Here is a 25,569-nt window from a genome sequence, read left to right on the forward strand (position 1 = left end):
TCCTTCAGTGCTTTTGTGTGAACTGTGGACGGCCATACCATACATAAGCCAAAGATTACTTGGTGTCAGAGGACTCTGTGGCCTCAGTGAATGGGAAATTGGCTAGCACTGAGGCCTGTACCTGCCTTGGACTGTCTTGGAGGAATTGTTCTTCACTTGGGTAAAGAGCTAGACTGACCTCTGTTGAGGGTCCCAAGCAGAGCTTCAGAGTTTAAATGGGGGCAAGGAAGGGCTTCCCTGCTCCTCACCTGTTGGGCCACCTTGTGAGCATCCTTTCCACAGACTGACTGTCCAGCCCCGTGGGGGGATGTCTGGTGCTATGCTGCCAAGGGATCAGGCCCTTCATCACACTTCAACATTCTGTCTTCCTCTCCCTGTCTGTCCTCTACTCCAAAGGAAGCCTTTTGAGCTCCAGAGATGAGGGGCTTAAGCTTTTTTGTCCTTGAAAAGACCAGACACAGTGGCCTTCACTTTCACTTCTCTGATACATTAAAACAGAAGGTGCCCCCAGCAGGCTTATACAGCAATAAGCAATTCTAATGCAACAAAGGTGTCCAGAGTTTACCCATGTATACCTGTTCATGCCTTTGTGCCCAGTAATTATTAATAACTCCTTCCACTTGGAGGAGTGATGATAACTCTGGTCACCTTACCTGCAGGCCACATTTCCTGCTTCAGGGAGCTATCAAGTAACTTGGCCACTTCTTACATCCCTTCAGGAACAGTGGGCTCTGGACAGCACTGTCCCACTAGCTGGTATCTGCTCAAAGGATGACGCTGGGGATCCCTGGATATCTCGGCACTTCTCACACCCTCTTGGAAAAATGACAGATTCTGGTGATGCCTTTTGATTCCTTTTAACACAAAACATGAGTATAAATGTGGGGGTGGGGGTTGATGAACAACTAACCGTAGCATGTAGAGAATATATACTCTACCATTAGACGATTTTTTTTTAATAAAGTGCTTGACTGGTTTCAAGCTTCATTGTGAAAATGGAGTGTCTGGATTTTATTTGGCTAAAGAAAGGCTGCCTAGCTTGGTGCTGGAGCATCTTGGCCTGGGGGCTTTGGGATCAAAGACTAGAAACCCATGCAAGCTATGTTTGGGTGTTGCCCAAGAATAGGCTTACTGTTCTCTGGGCCCTAGGACACCTTCATTCTTTGAACTCCAGTGTCCAGCAAACTTTCTTGTATTTGTTGGTCACCTCCCACATATTTTCACCCCTGTGCCCAAGATGAGAGAAACATCACGGTTAAAGAGTCTTGAAAATCTGGATGGCATTGCCTACTGATGTGCAACAATATGTGTTGGAGGCGAGGTAGGACTGCCCAAGCCCTCTTCTCCTGAGATACAGAGGACTGTGTTAGCTTTCTGTCCCATAACAAAATACCTGACATAACTTAAAACTAGGATTTGTTTTGCCCCCTGGTTGCAGAGGTTTCGGTTCAGGATCAGCTGGCTCTATTCCTTTAAGCTTGTGGTGAGGCAGAAACATGGTGGGAGGATGTGGCAGAAAGAAGTCACTCAGTTCATGGCAGCCACAAAAGAGAAAGAGGCAAGGGTCAAGAACAAGATACAGTCTCCAATGGTATGCCCCAACTAGGTCCCACCTGAATTTCCAATCTCCCCAAAAAGTCCATCAAATTTTAAATCATCTCTGTGTTGATGCAGTTAGAGCACTTATAGTCCAATCACCTCTCAAAATCCCACTTCTGAACATTGCTGTATTGGACACCAAGCCTTTAACATAAGAGGTTTTGGAAGACATTTCAGATTCAGGCTGTAACGAGATCTTAGCCTGATGTTTATTACTTTCTCAAAGGCAAAATTAACCCCCAGGTACAAAATGACACCACCCCACCTTCTAAAGGAGAAAAGAAAACAGAATCCTTAAACAAGAGCTTTAAAGGGAAGCTTTACACAGTATTATTCTTGTCTTGAAAGAACATGTTAACACAATGTTGCTGACCTTGCTTAAGAATAATTAATATATTAATCTCTTCTTATAAGAAGGAAGAAACCATCATGTGGTTCAGGGCCCCCCAGTTCAGTAGTAAGAATAAGACCTGGCAATGGTTCAGGGACCCTGGGGTGGGTGTGCAGGGCCACCTAACCCAAGGGATGGGATGGGAACTGAACTGAAGTCAGGAGCTAAACTTCCCAACTTCATCTTCAGAAGCTACATGCTGGACCCCGTGGCCTGCCTTTTGGTGTCACCTGGCACTGGCACACTCACCATTCCCAGGAAAGCCACTCCTAATGACCTGCTGTCTCACCATCATACACCACTACCACCTCTCCCCCTTCTAAGGCATCTGGAGAGTTTCTGGGCTCAAGATTCAGAGCATGAGTCCACTCTTCTTTGAGTCCAGGGTATTTAACGTCCACTCCTTCTCTAGTATCATTTGGTTCCCATGTGACTCCTTAATATCTTGTAATCCATGCTTCCTAATCGATGGTAGTGACTGTGATTTGCCAGGGAGCTTAGCAAAATTCGGATTCCAGGTTTCACCCTCTGAAAGTCAGGACCAGGGAGTCTGCATCCATACAGAGCACAGTCAGAGGAAAGTCTGCATGCTGCATTTGGACTTCAGGCCAGACTCAACACCTCACCTGGTATAGTCTTAAGTATTCAAAAATGGTTCTCTGTATTATTTTCAATGTCATTATTTGTTTAAGCATTTATTCTGTCCCAGTCCTGTGATGCACTTAATATATGCAGTTTGGTTTTACCTTTTAAATGCCCTGTCAGGTAGATTTCTGCATTTCTTCAAAGGTCCACGTGCTGGAGGTTTGGTCCCTAATGTGCTAATATTAAAGAAGTGGTGAGACCTTTAAGAGGTGGGGCCTACTGGAAAGTCCATAGGTGATTGGGGGTCACTGCCTTCAGAAGAGATTTAGTAGGGGATTTAGGTAGTGGAAGTGATTCAGGTGGTTGTCTTGGGACCCTGAGTACAGAGAAAGCAAGTCATTCTAAAAGATTAAAAATCTTACTAAAAAAATACTTCCTCAGGGCTGGGGATTTAGCTCAGTGGTTCTGCCACGTGCCTGGAAAGCGCAAGGTCCCATGTTCAATCCCCTGTACCAAAAAAAAAATACTTCCTCAGTTGGGCGCAGTGGCACATGCCTGTAATCCCAGCACTCAGGAGGCTGAGGCAAGAGGATTGCAGTGAGTTCAAGACTAGCCTGAACTACATAGTGACACCTTGCCTCAAAACAAAACAAAACCTAACTGTAATTAAGAAAAAGGATCTAACTTTTGTTGAGTGTAAATTATCAGTTGGGTACCTTAGATGTTATCTCTTTTAATCTGTATAACAGCTCTCCCAGGTAAGAAGTATACCCATTTTATGGATGAGAAAATTAGTAGTCTGAGAGATTAAGAGAATTACCTCTGGTCACAGTTTCCAAAAGGATGATTTTAGGTAGCAAAAACCCCCAAGTCCATTACAATAACAGTTACCAGGTCTATAATCTTCCCACTCAGCATTTTCCAGTGTTTCACAGAACAAATGTCAGTATTCTGAAGTAAGTGTACTGTGGACACATTAGATGAGAAATGATGTTAAATCAGATTAAACAGTCCTTGTATTACAAGATTTCTTATATAAAAGTATGTAGCATCTAATATAATAAATGTATAAAGGTTATTTAATTTAGTTATTATTTACACGAGAGATTTGTTTATTCGGGGTTTCTCAAATGTACTTGATCATGAAACCACAGGGCACCTAGCAGGAACAATATTTCATGTCATAAACTCTGGAAAACAACAAATTATGAATTTCAACTCTACCTTGAATTCTATCTGAAACACAACCCCTATATAACCTTAGCCTCATCCTTCACCCTAATTGTGGTTGTAACTACCCCTTACTGCAGTTGCTAACATTAGCAACATTGTGAGTACAAAATACTTGTCCAGAGAGCTACTCATGAATGTCAAGGTTTCCTGTTTGCTGTGGTCTAATTTGAAGCAGTCTGAATGGATTTTCCCAAGTGAGATTGCCACATACAAGAGTAGAATGTTTCTACCTCCTACACAAGTTTCTTTAGAGATACATAAATTAAAGGCAATGTCCAAAGCAGCATACATACTCAAGTTAATAAACCCCAAGTTCAACTCCTGTTAAGACCTAGAAGGAAAGCTCAAGACCCTGAGTTTGATTCCCGGTACCAAAAAAGAAGATCCCCCCCGCCCCCCGCCCGCCGACACCGCCCCAGGATTGCATGTAATTACATCTACTCCAGAGGCTAAAGCAGGAAGATCACAAAGCCATCCTGGGCAATTTGGAGACCTTCTTAAAATAAAATAAAACGACTGAGAATGTAAATCAGTGGTAGAGCACTTAACTTACTATGCCTGCCTGAGGTCCTGGGTTCAAAGTGTAGCACTGCAGAAAAAAAAAAAAAAAAAAAAAAAAGAAGAGGCCCAGGCTCTACAATCAACTGTCTTCTGATTTCCTTTCAACTTGCATGAAACTTGACCATCCACATCTTCAGTAAAAATAGTGATCCGGGCCGGGGATTTAGCTCAGTGGTTCTGCCGCCTGCCTCGAAAGCATAAAGTCCCAACTTCCATCCCTGGTACCCCCCGCCAAAAAAAATAGTGATCCTCAGTTTGCATTGTGTACTCATCAATAAAAACGTTTAGTATATAAGTACTATGTGTATACATTTGTATATTCATATATTTATAATTATATACAAAATACATATGTCAATAAACATACTTTTAGCATTTTTTTTTGGTACCAGGGATCGAACTCAGGACCTTGCACTTGCAAGGCAGGCATGGTGCCACTGAGCTAAATCCCCAGCCTTGGACAGCATTTTTAGGCAGCAAACTTGCAACTCATACATGGTGTTGCCTTTCTTGGGAATGGAACTTCATCAGGGTAGCTCTCCAGGCCTCTGTGTCGCTAAAAAAGGAGGAATTCTCTAGATGACTGATATTTAGAGGATCTGGAGCCAGGCATGTATAGCTCAGCTTCTCCTCTACTGTTTGGGGTCAGATGTCCAGGAAACACACACTCCACCAAGCCCTTGACAGCAGGAGCCTTTGTGTAAAGGAACCCTACAGAAAGAGTCGTGGGCACCTGTGGCTGGGTCAATGGGAATGTCTATTTCTGAATTTCAGGGTTAGGCACTCCATGACTGCCACACACTACCCTAAGCCAGACTCACCCATAGCTTCTACAAGAATAAAGCTGGTTGGGCTGGGGATTTAGCTCAGTGGCTCCGCTGCTTTGAAAGCACAAGGACCCACATTCGATCCCCGGTTCCAAAGGTACCGGGGATCGAACGTGGGTCCTTGTGCTTGCACAGGAGCCAGCGAAACCACTGAGCTAAATCCCTGGCCCCCTAAAAAAATTCTCTTAATAAAATAAAAAAGAGTAAAGCTGGCATTTTATTCTCTGTCTCCCTGATCCCTCTGTCTCTCTCAGTTCTGAACCCAGGCAAGGAGAATGGAGAGCTACTTCAAAACTATCAGCGCCTTCAAAACTATCAACTACTGATTAGGCTAGTCTTATCTGATTTATTATATATTATAATTATATATATATATACAAAGATAAAATATATAATGAAATGTACATTAAAAATATAACAAATGTATTAATAAAAATTTTATATATGTATATGTATAAAATGAGGGACTAGGCATATAACCTAGTGATAAAGCACTTGTCTGGCATGTGCTAGGTCTGGGTTTGACTTGCAGTACTGAAAAAGAAGGACAGGAGGAAGGCAGGAAGGAAAACCAAGGGGAAAATAGATGGTGACAGCAAGAGAAGGGAAGGAGGAAAGGGAAGAAGGAAGGAAGGAAAAGAAAAGCAATGCAATGTGCTCCAGGGGCTTGTCTTACATTCCCCCACTTTACAAACCACTGAATCATGGATTTTGGAATTAACCTTAGGTTTGAATTCTGACTCTGTTACACATTTTACCTCTCTGAAACTTAGTTTCCTCATCTGTAACATGGGGACAATAGTGCCCTTCTCAGAGTTATGAAGATGAGTGGAAATAACGTGTCCCTAGCACATAGTAGGCACTTCTAAGTAATAATAATTATTATTGTTTCTGTGAAGAATGAAAATAAAAATTAACAATCTTCAAATATATTCATTGCCTAGTACAAGAAGTAGCAAACTTTTTGTTAAAGGGTCAGCTAGTAAATATTGGGCTTTGTAAGCCAAGAAGCAAAACCAAAATGTTATGCAAGTACTTATGTAACTATTCAAAATTATCCATTTGAGTGCAGACTCTTTGGGGGGAAAAAAAACCCATGCAGCTGGATGCATGAGCCCCAAGGACTACAGTTTGCTGACCCCTGGCCTAGTGTGAATGCATCTTCCATTTTATTACTTTTACAAAATGAAAGTATTTCTAAAGTGTTTTTGTGAACATCCGTCCTTAAAAATGGCCTGAAAAAGTGCTCTGTGGTCAAACCCATTGGCAAACACTTGGATGAGGACCCTGTAAAGTTTCCCCATCCAGGTCCATGTCTCACTGGTGCATCAAAGGCTCTGGGACTCCTGCAACAAATTAGCTGTTGAGGCTAGGGATTTAGTTCAGTGGCACCACACCTGCCTCGCAAGTGCAAGGTCCTGAGTTCAATCCCCAGTACAAAAAAATAAATAAATAAGATGTTCAGTCTGATTTAATCCAGTGTTTCCAAAATGTTTCTGACAACAGAATGCCTTTTTTTTTTTTGGTACCAGGGATCGAACTTGTGTCCTTGCACTTGCGCAGCAGGCGGCGAAACCACTGAGCTAAATCCCCGGCCCCAGAATGTTCATATAACATTTATGAACATTCTACAGAAAGGTTTTGGAAAATGCTGCTGTAGATCCTAAATTTTTTTTTTTTGTACCGTGGATCGAACTTGGGACCTTGTGCTTGTGGGGCAGGTGCCGGAACCACTGAGCTAAATCCCCAGCCCACCTAAATTTCAATCATTATTCACAACTTCACCGTGTCCTTCAGTTTGTGTCCTCTAAAGGATAAATTTTTGAGGAATTCACCATGGGTGATGCATGTTAGTTCTTATCTTCAGCAGAGTAACCAGGGCAAGTTAGTCTTCATTTCTGCAAGTATACAGGTTTTCTGGTTTTCCTCCCTGGTTTATCTCAGGTCCTTAAGAATGCTTATTGGAAAGCCCCTGCAGAAGTCCCTCTTGGAAGGACCAAGGTGCCTGATAGCACCTGTGCAGCTTGGAAACTATAGAGCAGCTACTGTGTGTCCTTGGAGGAGAGCTAAGAACTGGGCTGGGCTCTGTGAACACAGATTTCCTAAACTACTTTTATTGTAATTTTTATCCTAAAAAATACATGTAGAAAAAATTTGTCATTATATGCATGTACATTGTTGTGGACAATTACCACCGTCTCCAAAACTTTTTATCTTCCCAAACTCAAACTCCACCCCCGTTAAACACTAATTCCTCATTCTTCCCTCCTCACAACCCCTATTAACCATCATCCTACCCTCTATGAACTCTATAAATTTGACTACTCTAGGTACCTCGCATAAGCGCAATCACACAGTGGTTATCCCTTTGAGACTGACTTCATTCACTTAACAGTGTCCTTAAGATCTATGTGTAGTGCATAGTAAAATTTTCTTCCATGGTAAAGCTAAATGATATCCTATTTTATTTTTAGACCACATTTTCTTTATCCATTCATCCATCAGTGGACACTTGGGCTGCTTCTATCTTTTCACTATTGTAAATAATGCTGCTATGAATACATGTACAAATATCTGTTCAACTCCTTGCTTTCACTTCTTTTGGGTGTACATCCAGAAGTGGAATTGCTGGACCATGTGGTAATTCTGTTTAATTCTTTGAAGAACCACCATACTGTTTCCACTCTTTTTTTTTTTTTTGGTTCCGGAGATCGAACTTGGGTCCTTGCTCTTGCGAGGCAGCCAGCAGAATCACTGAGCTAAATCCCTGGCCCTATTGTTTCCACTCTTATACCTCACTGTATGCTTATTAATTTCTGACCTTTTTTTTTTGGTACCAGGGATCGAACTCCGGTCCTTGAGCTTGCAAGGCAGGCAGCAGAACCACTGAGCTAAATCCCTGGCCCTCTGACCATATTTTTGAAGTGGAACTCCTTAAGTTTAAAACTCAGTGTTCACAAGTGCAAGGTCCCGAGTTTGATCCCCTGTACCAAAAAAAAAAAAAATTAGTGTTCAAATTTGAGTTTGTACACACCCATTTTTAAAGTAATAAAATTTGTATAGCTCACAAAATAATTGCAAGTGCACTGAAAAATGATAATAACTTGCACATTATAACTCACTGCCAGTTTATGCATTTAAAAATCTCACCACAAATCACCTTTCACACTTTCCCACTTTAAAAAATACTGGATTAATTTAATGCATTTATTAGGTCTAAAGGACCCAGGACAATTTGACAGAACCCAGCTGTGACAGGAAATGTAAATGGATAGACATGGCACTCTGGAAGTTGGTAGCCGGGGAGCATTAAGTACATTTCATAATTGCCAAGTGACATGAGAACAAGACCACACCATTTGATCACCCTTTTCTGGATTTAGCAGTGCTCAGTGAGGCCTATGGTAGAAATAATTTTTATTTTAATTAAAATTCTTTGATCTTTTCATAACATCACAGAATTATAGTAATTTGTTAAACCCTTTGTATGAAAGGAAACGAATTCTTTATAGAGACTGTTGCTTTAACACTTACACACATTGCACTGTGATCCTGTGTTTATGTGTCTGTCTCCCTCACCAGACTGGGAACCCTGCGGGCAGGGATTTCAGATTACTTTTCCTATCCCCTGTGTATGTGATAGAAGACTAAGCACATTATAGTGTTCAGCAGTTGCTGCATGGTTGAGCCCACCCAGTAGGGTGGTGGGAGAGGAAGAAAAAAAATCAAATACCCTAGTTTGCTTCTGATTTGTTTCCTTAATGTAAGACATGCAACATAGAGCAGTTAAGTTGAATTTAGACAGACCTGAAATTTTGCCTGTAAAAAGAGGATAATAATGACACCTGCCTCACAGAGTTCATGTAAGCGTTACATGAGTTAGCAGATGTAAAGTGATTAGAGTAGTGCTAGCACATGGCAAACACTCATTATTGTTGTTATTGATATACTTAATAAAATTAGTTTGTACATAATTATCCTATAATTACATATACAGATTGGGGTTCCCTTATCTAAAATACATGGAACCAGAAGTATATACATAACGAGATATCTTGGGGAGGGGACCCAAGCCTAACCATGAAATTTGTTTATGTTTCAGTATGTCTTGTACACATACCCTGATGGTAATTTAAAACAATATATTTAAAAGTTTTATACATAAAACAATGTTTCACAGTATTAAATTTTCCATTTGTGGCATTATGTCTGCCCTCAAAAAGTTTGTGATTTTGGAGCATTTCAGATTTTGGATTTTCAGATTAGGGATGATACACACACATACTCATACACTCATACACACACATACGCACATACATGCATGAATTATGAGATCATTTATATGTGTTGGGCATTTGTGATTTTTAGCTGCCCATAATTCAATTTCCTTTCTGTGAGTAGTATCACCCCTATTTTCCTTTGGGGAAACACCTTTCACCTCACTCTCAACCCATGTGGTTTGGATGAGGCTAGCTTTGCTGCTGGCTTCCAAGAATGGGCATGTAACCTAGACCCAGCCAATTAGTGCAGCCGAGTGTCCTGGCTACAATAATTGGCTCCATTATAGGAACACAGTCCAAGTTAAGTCAGTGAGACTTGATCTCAGGACCTTTGCTAGAAATTCTGGGGAAGAAAGGTATCTTTTTACTGGATCTGCTAAGCTGGCAGAATTTAGCGTATAGATGCATGTAACCAAATTCATCAATTCAAGGGCAGAACTTGCCTGAGAACAAAGCCCAGTGCAAAAGGAAAGCTTATAGAGAGCACCAAAATAACTCTCCCTGAAACTCTAGATCTAGCTGTGTCTGAAAATGAATCATTGAATTTTTTTTTTCCTTAAGTCAGTTTGAGTTGAGTTTCTATCACTGGTCACAGAAGAGTCCTAATAAACATAAGTAGCATGTTACCTTGAATCACTTTTCCTTTTTTTTTTGGTACCGGGGATCAAACTCAGGAGCTCATGCTTGCCAGGCAGGCACTGTGCCACTGAGCTAAATCCCCGGCCCTTGAATCATTTTTTAATAAGACCTAAATAGAGATTAAGTTTTACCAATTCAGTTCAACAACTGAGCATTAAGGGCATTGTGGGTAGTATGGGGAGAGCAGGACCATAAAGACAAGTAAGATTGTCCCTACCCTCAAGGTTCCCTTCTAGAAGAGAGTATAGACAAAATAACTCTACCTCACCGTCATGTCATAATATATGTTTTAACAGAGAGTATGAGGATATAGAAAAAAGATCACACTCATCATAGTATTTTCTAGGAGAACTGGGAATCTCAGTCCTCTAACTGTAAAATAATCTGTATTTAACATTGTTCTCTGCCCTGGATTGTGGAAGCCATTCACAGGATTCCTGTTTCAGTTAGATCTTAATCACATAGAGGTTGTATATTCCTTTGCTGATCTTACCCATGCAAAATAAAATGTGCTTTACTGCTTAAGAAAAAGAATCTTGTGGACACCTAGAAATCTTCCACAGGCAGTCTAGGTACAGTGAGGGGGAAGCACTTGGAGAAAGAGAGGCCCTACCCATTGTGCACCTGTAGAGGCTCCTGTCATCAGAGGGTGTGTAATTTCAGTTAGGTGGGCTATGAAGTAAGGCTTTCATGTTTGCTCTTGCTTGCTTTTGAAAGCCACAGAAGCACTAAGCTCTTGCCACCTAGACCTCCTATACACATAAGTCTTTATTGCTTGAAGTGCTTCAGCTGCTCCTCACTTGCCCAGGATCAGGTTGGAGGCCTTAATGTATCACAGTGGGGAGGTTTTTTACAAGTGCTCATAGGCACTGTGCTTAAATGCTTACAAGATGAAGGTAAATAGAACCTGTTCTCAATCAAGAGCAACATAACTCAAACAAGTGATAAAGTTTGGTGATTTAATGAAACTAAAAATTCCAGTCAGGCATGGATCTAGCTCAGATCACTTCAGAGCTTGGTTTCTTCTTCTCTCTCAGCTCTATTTTCCTTTGTGTTGGCTTCCCTCTTAGGTAAATTCTCTCCTATTGCCAAGCGGCCCTGGTTTTTCTCTTCCTGGGGATTCCAAGCAACTCCAAATTTACTTCCTCCCAAATTCATGGGCAAAGGAGAGATTCTTTCTTTTAGACATTTGTTTAAAGAAAAAGTCCTAGATCTTTTGCTGGCCAAGTTGGGTTTGGAATACACTGCCTAGTTCAAGTCTGGGTCTCAGGACCACCCTGCAGTGGAGATGGAGTGGGCTCTGTCAGACCCATATGGACTAAGGTTCGTGAGTAGGAGGAATTGGTTCTTCCAAGCAAATTCAAGGCACTGTTGGGTAAAGAATGAATGAATGAATACTGGGCAGGCACAAACTACACAGATTACAATCTAAGTTTAATTCAGCAGTTGCAGTAAGTTCACTGTCTGATCATAATACAGAGTCTTCTGTATGGAGTCCAGAAGAGTGGATCAGAGGGCAAAACTCTGTAAAGTCCCTTCAACATTTTCCAGGGGACAGAATACTCTGGTTTTTAAGATTGCTTCTAGCTACCCAGAGAAAATATATCCACTTCTTTGCAGACTAGAGAAAGAAAAGTCACAAGACAACAGAAACATTTTTTGGAAGATCCAACTCCATCTATTCAAATTATTTGCTTAAGCAGCAACTTTCTGAACTGTAGTTTGGTCTCTTGAAAGATCCAATCTGCCACAAATGACCAGGCTTGGGTGGCTATCTTCCTAAGTATAAATAAGTAGCATGGAATCTATCTCATCATGTCCATTAATTCCTTGTCATTTTAAAAATCCTGAGCTTGCTCCCCTGATGAAAGATAAACCCAGGGACTCGAACTTGGAAAGCCCCTTTGCCATCATTTTTCAGGAAGTAGAGATAAAGCCTCAATCAGACAGGCTGGAGGAACAAATCTGTTTCTGCTACTTGCTAGCTGCCACATTGCCTTTCCACAGGCAATATTTTTTTGTCCCCACGATCTGGTCTGGGTTGCTGAAATTTAACAAGTATTTTTTAATAGTCATCATATATTTTGCTGGCCACCTATGATAGGTTGAATTATTTGTCCCAATTTTTTACTTCTCTATGTGTCCCCATCTTTTGCACTTTCTCTCACCAAAGACAGAAGGTACCTTTCTATCTCTCAGCTCTGGGCTTAGCCATGTAACTTGCTTTGGCCAGTGCGATGTTACCAGGTGTGACACAAGCAGAGGGATCAACGTATGTGACACATGCTCTTTTACTTTTAAAACTATTCTTTATTTTCTGGGATAACAGGATCCTCCAAGCACATCTTGAACTTTTCCTTTTCAGCCCTGGAATCTGCCATTTCTACAAGTCCTGGTTCTTTGTAGTGAGGAATGGTATCAAGACCAAGATCTGGAAGTTAGATGTACTTACTAATAATTTGCTTCCAGGCACATTTATATATAATCATATATACACATACATACCTAAAATATAAATTTATGTGCAAGCATACATATATGTGAGCATCAATATTTGCAAGGTAATGTACAGGTATGTGTATACATGTAAACACACATATATAACATGTATATGTTTATATGTATATATGCACATTCTTATACATGTTTTACAAATCATGATTTCACACTAAAGCCAGGCATGGTGGTGCATGCCTGTAATCACAGCCCTCAGGAGCCTGAGGCAAGAGGATTGCTGCTAGTTCGAGGCCAGCCTGGGCTACATAGTGAGTTCACAGCCAGCCTGAACTACATAGTGAGACCCTGCTATGGTCTTGTTGCTAAAAAAAAAAAGATTTCACACTAAATCTTCAGTTCCCATCCATCTCCTCAGGGTCCCACCCCCCACCCCACCCCCAACACGCACACACCTACTCACACACACACAAGAGTCTTCTTTGGCTTCTCCCACACTTGTTTTCTCTCCCTTCCTCCGGCTTTCAGTATCAATATAGGGGCTGGGGATGTAGTTCAACAGCACAGGCCCTATCTGGCAAGAACGAGGCCCTCAGTTTGATTCCCGGTACCAAAAAAAAATCAACATATCTATTCCATAATATACTTAAGTTTCTGAATTGTTTCACTCCTGGCAGTACAAAAATAACAACAACCAAAAAAAGAATTCAGGATTTGTTTTAATTTGTCCATCCAACCTCAACCCTGAGCAAAACTGAGTGTGTGCTTATAAGTTACTTAAATTAGTTCTTTTCTTTCCTTCAGTGTAATTTATATTATTCACTGGAAATGCCAACAAGTTCTTTGTTTTACTTTACTTTGCTTTCAGCTTCAGGTGTTTTTTGGCCTCCACATTCTTGTTGATTCAGTTCTATGTTTTTTTTTCAGTTCTATGTTTTGAATGTATGAGAACAATGCTTCCAAGAGAAAAACCATACAAACAATAGTCAAAAGCAATCATTTCTTCATTATTTCTTGTAATCAGTCCCCACTCTCAGTCCCCAATAGATTATAGATGACCAAATTCACTGCTTTCGGTTGTATCTTTTTTGTGTTTTTTAGTAAAGATGAACAAATGTAGGTCTGTTTTATTTACTCTTTCTGTATATGCATTTTGCTTTTTCTACTTAACAGTATATCTTGGAAAACACTCCATGACAATTCATGAGACTTATTTGTTTTGCAACTGCAGAGTATTATATATATCATATTTTATTCAACCTACTGTATTTCTATGTTTAGCCATTTAGGTCATTTTCAGTATTTTGCAATTGTAAATAATGCCACAATGAAAAACCTTCTGCCTGTATATCTTTCTATTGTTGGAGATGTATCTTCAGGGTAAATCATTATAAATGGCAATGTTGGATTAAAAATACACATGTGGTTCTATTAGGAACTGCCAGATTCCCCTGCTATGGTTAAAATATCACTTGTTCCCCCAAACTCATGCTGAAATTGAATCTCTATTGTAAGGGATTAAGAAGGTAGAAATGTAATCTGACTAAAGTAAATAGAGTCAGAGCTTTTTGATTAAGATTAGATAAAATTGTCAGGGCTGAGCTACTGATTGAAACCACATAGGTTTATAAGAAGAGGGAGAGGGGCCGGGGATTTAGCTCAGTGGTTCTGCCACCTGCCTTGCAAGTGCAAGGTCCTGAGTTCGATCCCTGATACCAAAAAAAAAAAAGAAGAGGGAGAGAAGTAGCATGGTAGTGCAGGCTTATAATCCCAGTTCAAGTTCTGCCTGAGTAACTTAGCAAGACCTTGTATATAAATATAATAAAGGCTGATGATGGAGCTCAGTGCTAGAGTGCTCCTAGCTTCAATCACCACTACTGAAAAAGAGTTTTGTAAAAGAGGACAGGAAAAAACATTCAGGAAAGAAGACTAACAATTTATGTTAAAATAGAATCAGGAGAGCCGGGCATGGTGGTGCATTCCTGTAGTCCCAGCACTCGGGAGGCTGATGCAGGAGGATTGCCATGAGTTCAAGGCCAGCCTGGGCTACATAATGAGTTCAAGGACAGAGTGAACTACATAGCAATGCCCTGTCTCCAAAGAAAAAAAAAAAAAAAAAGAATCAGGAGAGCATGGTAGCAAGAGACAAAAAGATGCTCAAAGGTGAGATTAGTTCATATCTTCAAACACTACAAAGAGATCCAGTAAAATAAGTACTAAGAAACACGCACTATATTTACCAATTAGTAAGTCATCATTGACTTCTGTGTAAGTTTCACTGAGGTCTTAAAAACAGAAGCCAGATTAAAAACTCAACAGAGGGCCGGGGATTTAGCTCAGTGGCTCCGCCACCTGCCTCGCAAGCGCAAGGACCCAAGTTCGATCCCCTGTACCAAAAAAAAAAAAAAAAAAAAATCAGCAGAGAAGGAATAGAAACGTCGACTATGGCAACACTTTGACAGTGATTCACTGAGAGAAGCAAGTAGAGATTTTTTTCAAGAACAGAAGTACTCAGGCTCAAAAACTGTGAATTAGTCACTACAAAGATATTTTCTTTTCTTTCCTAAACTGATTCAGTTGATTAGTTCTTTGTTGATGAGTTAGTCCTTTAACCAGTTAAGAGGAATCTCAGCTGCTTTAGGAAATGTCACTTTCTTATTTATCCCACCACTTCCTCTTCCAAAAGGAGAGACCAGGGTTACAACCTGGTTATGTTCTAACCTAACCACCAGAATTTGAGTGATAGTTGAAGTTGTCTAGATCCTGGAAAAAGTTGGAGAAACTAATTAATACAAATGTATTTATTAAAACAATTTTATTGAGAAACAATGTACATAGTGTACAATTTACCTATTTGAAATATACAGTTCTGGGGTGGTAGTGTAGCTCAGTGATAGAGTTTGCATAGCATGCACAAGGCCCCCCCATTCAAACTCAGGCACTGGAAAAAATAATATGTACAATTTGATGTTTTTTGGTATTATGTTAGCTTTCTGTTGCTGTGACGAACTGAAATAAACAACATAAAGAAGGAAAGACTTACTTTGGCTCATGGCTTGAGAGGTGTCAGGCACAGTCAACTTGCTCCATTGTTACAAGCTCGTGGTGAGGCAGAAACCATGATGGAAGGAAGTGGTGAAGGAAAGCTGTTCACCTCATGGTAACCAGGAAGTAGAGAGAGAGAGAAGGGGTTGGGGACATGATATACCCTCCCAGGGCATAACTCAGTGACCTCCTTCCAACTAGACCCCACTTCCTAGTTTCTTTCACCTCCTAATAATGCCATCAAATTTTAAATCCATCAATACAATAATCCATTGATGAAGTTAAAGCCCTTTTGATCCAGTTGCTTCCCAAGAACCCATCACCTCTGGACACTGCTAACTTGGCGAACAAGACTCTAACACATGAGCTTAGGCCCAGGGAGACATATCACATCCAAACATAATAGGTATCTCTATAGCATTATGTAAATTCCAACATAATCTAATTTTAGAATATTTTTATTGCCCCTGAAAGAAACCTCACACCCATTAGCAGTCAGTTCTTCCCTCCCTGCAGCCATAGGCAACCACTAATCTACTTTCTGCCTGTATACACTTGACAATTCTGGACATTTCATATCAATGGAATCATATACTTGGTGATCTTTTATGACTATCTCCTTTCACATAGCATAATATTTTCAAGTTCATTCATGTTGTAGCATGTAACAGTATTTCATTCCTTTTTATAGCTGGATAATATTCCATTGCATGACTATACCACATTTTGTTATCTTTCATTGGTTGATGGCTATTTGGATTGTTTCCACTTTTTTGTTATTATTAATATATCTACCAGGAATATTCATTTACAAGTTTTAGTATGGACTTGTTTTCAATTGTCTTGGGTGAATACCTAAAAGAGGAGTTACTGGTTTATGTGGTAATTATATGTTTAACTTTTTAAGGAATTGCCAAACACTTTGCCAAAGAAGCTGTACCATTTCACATTACTACCAGCAATGTATTAGGATCCTTATAACACTTGTACTACTTTTTTTTTTGTTAACCATCAGAATATATGTGAAATGGTATCTCATTATGGTTTTGATTTGCATTTCTCTAGAAACTAATGATATTGAATGATTTTTCATGTACTTACTGGCCACTTATATATCTTCTTTGAAGAAGTGTCTATTAAAATCTTATGATGGCCTGGGATTTAGCTCAGTGGTGCCGCTGCCTGCCTTGCAAGCCTAAGGTCCTGAATTCAATCCCCGGTACCAAAAAAAAAAAAATCTTATGATGGATTGTCCTTTTGTTCTTTTTTTTTTTTTTTTTTTTTTTTTGGTACTGGGGATCGAACTCGGTCCCTTGCGCTTGCAAGGCAGGCGGCAGAACCGCTAAGCTAAATCCCCAGCCCTGTCCTTTTGTTCTTAGCTGTAGAAATTCTAACCCTCACCAGATACATGATTTGTAAAATATTCTCTCCCATTCTGTGCTTTATCCTCCCCACACACTTATCAAATTAAATTGCCTAGTAATTTGTCTGAGTTTATCCAAATAACCAGAATTTTTATATATTTTGATCTGGTGTTTTTTAGTTCTCTACTTCATTTCTTCTTCTTTTTGTTTCATTTTCTTGTGGTTTCTTTTGTTCTTTTTCTAATTTGATAATTTAACAATTTAATTCATTGCTTAATTTTTGATGATATAGGTTTAGGGCTATGGATTTTTCTTGGATATATGCATTTTCTTGGGATATATGCTTTATATATACCCATAGGTTCTGATATGTAGCAATTCTGTGCTTTCTGTAATTCCCTAAACCTTGGAGTTGTGAAGAATAAGGTTTTTTAAATTTTCCAGTGGAAAGCTGTAACAGTTATCAAGTTATTGCCTCTCAGATCTGAATTCACTCTTCATTGCCTGCTCTGTGAAAATGGATATGGGCCCTTTAGTGTTCATTTGCCATCTGGCACAGTGTGTCGCTTTGACAGTAGAGGGCACTGGAGAGACACTGCAGGAGGAGTTCCTTTGGGCTCCTTCACCAGTCTTGGTAGCATGGGTGGCTTCTCCAGGGCTAGGTTCCTGCAATGTGGGCAGCCTCTCAAGCGCCTAGCGGGTGCAGTACAGCTTCATAACAGTAGCTGTGGCTGCTCCAGCACGGGTTCCTGCAGTGGTGGCAGCTTCTGCAGCACTCAGCACCACCTAGCAACCAGCAGCTGCAGGTAGTTTCATGACAGAATGGCTCCACTGAGATACTTCCTGAACACAGCTTTCCAGCACTGTACAGGGCAGATCTCCAGCAAGTCCTGGAGAATGGATTTAAAGCAACTTCCCCCAGTGTGGCACAACAAGAACTTCTCTACCTTTGCAAGCCACAGCCATGCTCTCTCCAACATGGTCTGGCCTTCAGCCTTAGAGGGCCTCTTCCCTACTAAGTGCTATCTCAGCCTTAGCCATAGGAGTAGTGGCTGCTGCTTATTACCTGCCATTCTTCTGTTCTCTAGAGTTCCTTTTTCTCTTCCATAAAGTCAAAGTGATACCTAATACCAAAATTAGACAAAGATTTTTAGAGACAAAAAATAGACAAATATTCCTCATAAATATAGATGCAAAACTTCTGAACAAAATTTAGCAAATCAAGTTCAAAAAAAGTCAATTTTTTTTTTTTTTTTTTTTGTACCAGGGATCAAACTTGAGACCTTGTGCTTGCAAGGCAGGCGGCAGAACCATGTAGCTAAATCCCCAGTCCCTCAACACAAGTCAGTTTTATGCAAGGAATTCATTGGTTTAATATTTGAAAAATCAATCAGTGTAACTCAGCATCATAAAGAACTAGCATGGATAAACCATATAACTATCTCAATAGAAACAGAGTAAGCATTTTGCAACATCCAAAACTATCAATTTGAAAAAATAACTAAACAATAATAGAACGAACCAAATTTTAAGATAAGCAAAATATTTCAACAACTAATTCACCAAAGAAATAGAAAGGGCAAATAAGTAAATGAAAAAATGATCAATGTCATTAGTCATTAGGCAAGAAAAAACAATGAGACACTCACTACCCAGCTAAATTGCTAATATTAATATATGCCTAGTGTTGGTGAAGTTGAGAAAATGGAATTTTCATGTACTACTGGTGAGAATGCAAATGGGAAAACCGCTTTGGAAAAGTGGGTTTTTTGGGGGGGAGGGTGTTTTATTTTTGGTTTGGGTTTTTTGAGACAGGTCTTTCTATGTAGGCCAGGCTACTGTACTTGAAACAAGATCCTCCTACCTCAGCCTCCCAAATGCTGGGATTACAGACATGTCCTCCATACCTGGCTCTGGGTTCTTTAAAAAATAAAATAAAATAACCGCACATTTACCATATGAACCGTCCACTCCATAACTATATTATTAGGCATTTACCCAGGAGAAAGGAAATCACGCACCTGTACATAGACTTGTACCTTGTTGATAGAAGCTTTGCTTTTTTTTTTGGTTGAGATGGGGTTTTTCTACATGGTTCAGGTTGAACTTAGACTCACTATGTAGCCCACGATGGCCTTGAATTCACAGCAATTCTCCTGCCTCAGCCTCCCACATGTCAGGTGGGCACCACACCTGGATGTAGAAGCTTTGCTTTAAACTACTCAAGAATTGAAAATATTCTAAATATCCAGTAATGACTAACTGGACAAATTGGGATAGCTATGCAAAATTACTCAGTAGTCAAAATGAGCCCTATAAAAAGGATTAATCTCAAAATTAATTATGCTGAGTGAAAGAAGCCATAAAAAAAAAAAAGTACATATGGGGCCGGGGATTTAGCTCAGTGGTTCTGCTGCCTGCCTTGCAAGCACAAGGTCCCGAGTTTGATTCCTGGTACCAAAAAAAGAAAGAAAGAAAAAAGAGTACATATGGTATGATAATTTTTTTTTAGTAATGATAACTAATAGTGGTTACCTGGGGACAGGTAACTAAGAAGATATAGAAGGGAGAGATTATAAAGGGACATGAAAAACATTTTGAAGCTGTCATGGTGGGATGTACCTGTAATCCTGGTACTCTGAGAGTTTAAAGCAGGAGGACTGCAAATGTGAATCCAGCCTGGGCAACTTTGTGAGAACTTGTCTCAAAATAAGAAAATAAAAAAGGGCTGGGGATATAGTTCAGTGTGAAGGCTCTGGTTCAAACTCCAGTGCCACAATAAAACAAAACAAAACTTTAGGGGTGATGATTATGTTCATTATCTTGTACCTTGACTGATAATATTATCTTGATTCATTAATTTCATGGTTTCAAAGGTGCCCAGACATATCAAACTTATAAAGTTGCATACTGTAAATATGTGCAGGATAGAATACTAATTTTTAAAAAAATCATTCTGGTTGATGACAGAAGAATATAGTAGCAGGAAGTAGGAGAGGATGCAGGAAGGCCAGTGAGGAGGGTGTTTGCAGGAGCAAGGTGAGAGATAGGGGTGACAGTAGAGAAAGAACAAATGAAGATATTCAGCATATTCTTCATGGATAAAGGGGACTTGATACAAGTTGGGTATAAGAAGGGAGGAGAATGGAGAATTACCAGTAACTCTTTTGTTTGAGGCTAAGCATCTGGGTGTACTGTGATACTACTGGTAGAGGATATAAAAGACTAAAGCAAAAATAGTTTGGCAGGGAGGGTGGAGTATTGAATTTTGTTTTGGACAAATAATCTAACTGTACACCAAGCTCCATCAGGAAGTGCCTGATGTATGAGTTTAAAATGCTGATTCATGGGATCTACTCCAGATCGAGTGAATCAGAATCACGAGGAAAACTGATTTTAACAAGCTTCCCAGGTGACTAAAATCCATATTATAGATTGATAGCTACTGGACCTCATTCTCCTCTTCTTTTTTTTTGGCACCGGGATTGAACTCAGGACCTTGGACTTGCAAGGCAGGCGGCAGAACCACTGAGCTAAATCCCCACCCCTCATTCTCCTCTTTTTGTCTTCTTCCCATCTCTCCTTCCTTTTCCCTCTCTGCCAATTCTTCCTGGAAAATTAGCTGAGTTAAGAAGGCACTGGAGGTGTAACAATTATAAACATATCATAGCATAGATATCCCAACATACGTGAAGCAAAAACTACTAGAATTAACAAGTGAGTCCAGCAAAGTTGCAAGATACATGATCAATATACAAAAATCAATTATTTCTATATACTTGCAAAGAACAAATCCACCTTACAATAGCGTGGAAAAAATGAAATTTAGGAATAAATTTCACGAAAGAGGTACAACACTGAAAACTACAAAATACTAAAAGGGATTTAAGACATAAGCAAGTGAGAAAACATCCAGGTTCCTGAAATGAAAGGCTTAATTTCAGATGGCATATGCATCAAAGTAATCTATGGATTCAATACATTTCCCATCAAAATCTCAGCTGTTTTTTTTTTCCAGAAATGAACAGTCTGATTCTAAAATTTACACAAAGTATAAGGGACCCAGAATAGTCAAAACAGTTTTGAAAAAGAACAGATTTGAGCAGGAGAATCATTTGAGCCCCATGAGTTCAAGGCCAGTCAGGGCTATATAGAGACCTAGAGACCCCATTTAAAAAATGAAAGAAAAAGGGACAATTATTCGGGGTAGTGGCACATGCCTATAGTCCCATCATTCTATGAAGCTGAAGCAGGAGGATCACAAGTTTATTAGAGGCCAGCCTGGGTAATTTAGCAATTTAACAATACCCTGTCTTCAAACAAAAAATAAAAATGGCTGGAGATGTAGCTCAGTGGGAAGGTCCTAGGTTCAGACCCCAGTAAAGCACACACACACACACACACAAGGTATACACACACACACACACACACACACACACTCACAAGGAAAATGAAGTTGAAGGATGGTCAACTGATTTTTGTTTTGTTTTTTGGTATCGGGGATCAAACTCGGGACCTTGCACTTGCAAGGCAGGCACCGGAACCACTGAGCTAAATCCCCGGCCCAAGGTCAACTGATTTTTGATACCAGGGATTGAACTCAGGACCTTGTGCTTGAGAGGTAGGTGTGGTGCCACTGAGCTCAAACCCCAGGCCTAGTCAACTGATTTTTCATGAAAGGTGCCAAGACAATTCAACAGGGAAAAAAAAGTCTTTTCAACAAGCAATGCTGGACACTGGAAATTAATATGCAAAAGAATGAAGTTGGACTCTGTGCCATATATAAAAATTAAGTCATTTAAAAAAATCTTATGTGTATTTTAACAATTAAAAAAACCTAAACGCAAAAGCTAAAAGTATAAAACTGAGAGGAAAACATAGGTGTAAACTGTAATGACCTTGGATTAGACAGTGTTTTAAGATATGAGTTCCAAAGCTCAGGTAGCCAAAGAAAACTTAGGTAAAATGAGCGTTGTTAAAAATTGAAAACTTTTGTGCTTCAAAAGGTATTATCAAGAAGTTAAAGGGACAGGGATGTAGCTCAGCGGTGCAGCACCTGCCTGGCAAGCATGAGGTCCTGAGTTTGATCCCCAGTTATAAAAAAAAAAAGAAGTTAAAGACAACCTACAATAGGAGAAAATATTTAGAAATCATTATTTGTTAAGGGACTTGTATGTGGAATATATTAACCCTTAGAACTCAATATAAAAAGATACATAATTTAATTTTAAAATGAGTAATGGAATAGACATTTTCCCAAAAAATGCATATACAAATGGCTTATAAGGACCTGGAAAAACGTTCAGCATTGTTAGCCATTAAGGAAATGTAAGTTGAAACTACAATGAGTTTCTCTGTACCCACTAAGATATCTATCATAAACAATGGACAATGATAAGTGTTAGGAAAGATGCAGAGAAATTAGAACCCTCATATATTTCTGATGGGAATGTAAAATAAGGTAGTGACTTCAGAAGACATTTTGTAAATTCCTTAGAAATTTAAACATAGAGAGCTGGGGATTTAGCTCAGTGGTTCCATGGCCTGCCTCACAAGCACAAGGTCCTGAGTTTGATCCCCAGTACCAAAAAATTTTTTTAAAAAGAAAAGAAATTTAAACATAGAGTTGCCACAGGCGAAGCAATTCCGTTCTTTTGGATATACCCAAGACAATTGAAAACATACATCAACACAAAAACCTGTACATGAATATTCATAGCAACTTTATTCATAGTGGCCAAAAAGTGGAAACAACCCAAATGTCCATGTCTGATCAAGGGATAAATAAATGTAGTATATTGATAAGGTGGAGTATTATCCAGCCATAAAAAGGAATGAAGTACTATTACATGTTACAACATGAATAAACTTGGAAAATATGCTATGTTAAAGAAGCTAGTCATGAAAGAGTATCTATTAAATGATTCCATTTATATGAAATGTCTACAAGAGACAAATCTATACAGATAGAAAGTAGAGTTTCGGTTTGTCAAGAGCTGAGGAGAGGGGTTGGAGATAAATGGGGAGTGACTGCTGACAGGTACAAGGCTTCTTCATGGAGTGATTAATATATCCTAAAACTGACAGGCAATGAAAAAAAAATTTTTTGGTACCGGGGATCGAACTTGGGACCTTGCGCTTGCGAGGTAGGTGGCGGAACCTCAGCTAAATCTCTAACAATGAAAATATTTTTTAAAATATTGAATCACACAATTTAAGTTGGTAAAATATATATGAATCTTATATTCGTAAAGACATTAAAGTTAAAAGCACTTGTATGTACACAGACACAAAGAGAAGGCATTGTTTTAATGCATAGGGTCATGCGGTATGTTTAGATAGGTGATCCTAAATATGAGAAGAGTTAATAAAGAGTTCCCACAGGCCGGGGATTTAGCTCAGTGGTTCTGCCGCCTGCCTCTCAAGCGCAAGGATCTGAGTTCAATGTCCGGTACCAAAAAAAAAGGGGTTCCCACAAAACTTAGAGCATTATCATTGGCCTACTTTAATAGGTGAAGAAACTGAGCTCTACAGGTGGTGTAGCTAGTACAAGATGGAAGCCACAGTCCAACTAGGAAGTTAACAGCAGGGCTGGGGCTTTACTTCTACAAGACTCTCCTGGCAGGAACATGTGTCTCTGGTCTGAGATAAAGGCAGGGAGGAGAACATTCACTGCTAAGAATCTCTCCAGGAGACAGCTCTCTCTCGCTATGCCAACTCCTCACTGCTCAGCAGAAAGCCCTCATCATTTGGGTGCCCACCATCTGTTTAATAGGCATTGTAGAAGTCTTGGTTTCTGCTAGTTCTAGAGCAAAATTCAGGACAAAGCAATCTCTTTACAAATATTCAGCACAAGGCTTCTCTCCTTTGGGGAAGTATGAAGTAATGTCTGTCTACCAATATGAATTTAGCTAAGAATGATGAGAGAGAAAGCTTTGTGATACACCTCCTGATCGAAGAGCAACCTCCCCAAACCCTTAAGAACATCAGTGGTAGTAAGCTATTTTTGAATGCTGAGGACAGCGTTAATAGTTAAGCCTCAGAACAGACTTCTGTTCTTCACAAGACATTTCTGTGCTTTCACTAAAGTTCAGGGTTTGTTTAACCATCATTTGTGTCTGATTATCAAATAAATACGGGGACCTAAATCTTTGCATTTTAGACTGTTTCTGTGAGCTAGATTCCCAGATGTGGAATAATCCTGAGTCAAAGGGTATGAACAGTTTTTAGTTCTTGATCCACACTGACAAATTGCTTTGCAAAAAAACTGAACCAATTTACACTCTCACCAGCAGTGTATGAGAATATATTTATATGCAAATCCCCAACTGCAGAACATCTTTTTCTTAGGTATTTCACTTAAAAAAAATTTTTTTTAATGCTAAGCAAAAGCTGACCCAGGATGTTAAAAAAAGAAAGTCTAGTGTAAAAGTGGAGCAGATATTAAAACAGCTCTTAGGCAGAAATAAGCGTTAGAAAGGCTTGAAAGGATGATAAAAATTTTGAGGCATCATGGCAAGAAGCACAATTCTAAAGAGACCATTAACAATCTGGTTTAGATTGAGATAGTAACCGCCAAAAATGCTGGGCGTGGTCAATGCACTAAAATTCTAGTTTAGAAAAAGCTGGATATTTCATTCATTTATACATCACTTTGTTCTAAACACGACTTAAAATACGTACAGGCAGGATTTGAGATATATTATGAACAATCAATCTAGTGAAAAGGAAAAAACATTTTCCTCCAGTACCGCGAGGAGGGCCTATCTCTCCCTCAGGACGCCTCGTCTGGGTAATCTGAGTCCAACTCCCAACCACAAGGGCCGCCTCCACCTCTAATAATGGGGCACAGTGATTTTAGGGGAATGGGGATGGGCAGGCAAGAGGAAGCCCAAACTCGGGGTACCAACCTACTGAGCTCTAGCCAACTCCAGAGGCGCTGGGACCTTTAGGCTCAGCCGAGAAAGCCCCCTGTCCCTATTATTTAGGAAACCGCCCCGTGCCGCCTGCGAGTCTTCTATTACTTCTCAGTGCCCCTCCGATCGCTTCCACCAGCAAGAGCGGACAGCCGAGGTGGAGCCAGAAACTCGATTTCGCCCCTTCCCACTTCTCCTCACTTTTGTTCCTCTTTCCTGATTCCTCTCCCTCCTCTTTCCTTTCTTCTTCCCATCTTCCCCTTCCAGTCCCTTCTCGCCTCCTTCCCCTCCCTCCCCCAACGGACCGCTTCCACTCCTCTCCCGCTCCGAGTCTCTTCCCCGCCCCGCCCCTCCACTGCGCCAGCAGCCAATCAGCGCGAGGCCTCCCGCGGCCCCGCCCCTCCCGGGCCGTTCCGGGCAGGCCGGGCTGAGCCCAGGCCGCGCGCGGGTGCGGAGGGCGGTGTCGCGGGGCGGAGGCCGATGGGGTCTGGCGGACCGGTGGCGTCGGTGCCGGGCTCGTCCAGACCTGGGTGTGCGGGGTTGTGAGGGGCGAGGCGGGCGCTGAGGCCCGCCTGGGATGGGCCAACCCCGGCCTGGCGGGGCCGAGCCGGAGGCGCGGGCGGCGGGCAACGGGCGACGCGCGGGCCAGGCCTGCCGGGCGGGCTGCCCGGGGGC

General features: G+C 40.5%; 1 long non-coding RNA gene across 3 annotated transcripts; it reads right to left on the reverse strand.

The window, feature by feature from the left end:
- Positions 1–12,814: 12,814 nt before the first annotated feature.
- Positions 12,815–25,431, reverse strand: LOC110344717 (uncharacterized). Of its 3 annotated transcripts, none has more exons than XR_015444786.1 (3): positions 24,889–25,431; positions 15,613–18,102; positions 12,815–13,143 (listed from the first exon to the last, which is right to left on the reverse strand). It is a non-coding gene; the product is annotated as an uncharacterized LOC110344717 (long non-coding RNA). The 3 variants fall into 3 exon arrangements; XR_015444787.1 differs by lacking the exon at positions 12,815–13,143 and having other exon boundaries at positions 13,832–15,723; positions 18,045–18,102; XR_015444785.1 differs by lacking the exon at positions 12,815–13,143 and adding an exon at positions 13,832–15,510.
- Positions 25,432–25,569: the final 138 nt, after the last annotated feature.

Source organism: Heterocephalus glaber, unplaced genomic scaffold, assembly GCF_053883595.1.
Source record: "Heterocephalus glaber isolate CG9 unplaced genomic scaffold, H.glaber_assembly_v1.0 deba00001606, whole genome shotgun sequence".
Classification (NCBI taxonomy): Eukaryota; Metazoa; Chordata; class Mammalia; order Rodentia; family Bathyergidae; genus Heterocephalus; species Heterocephalus glaber.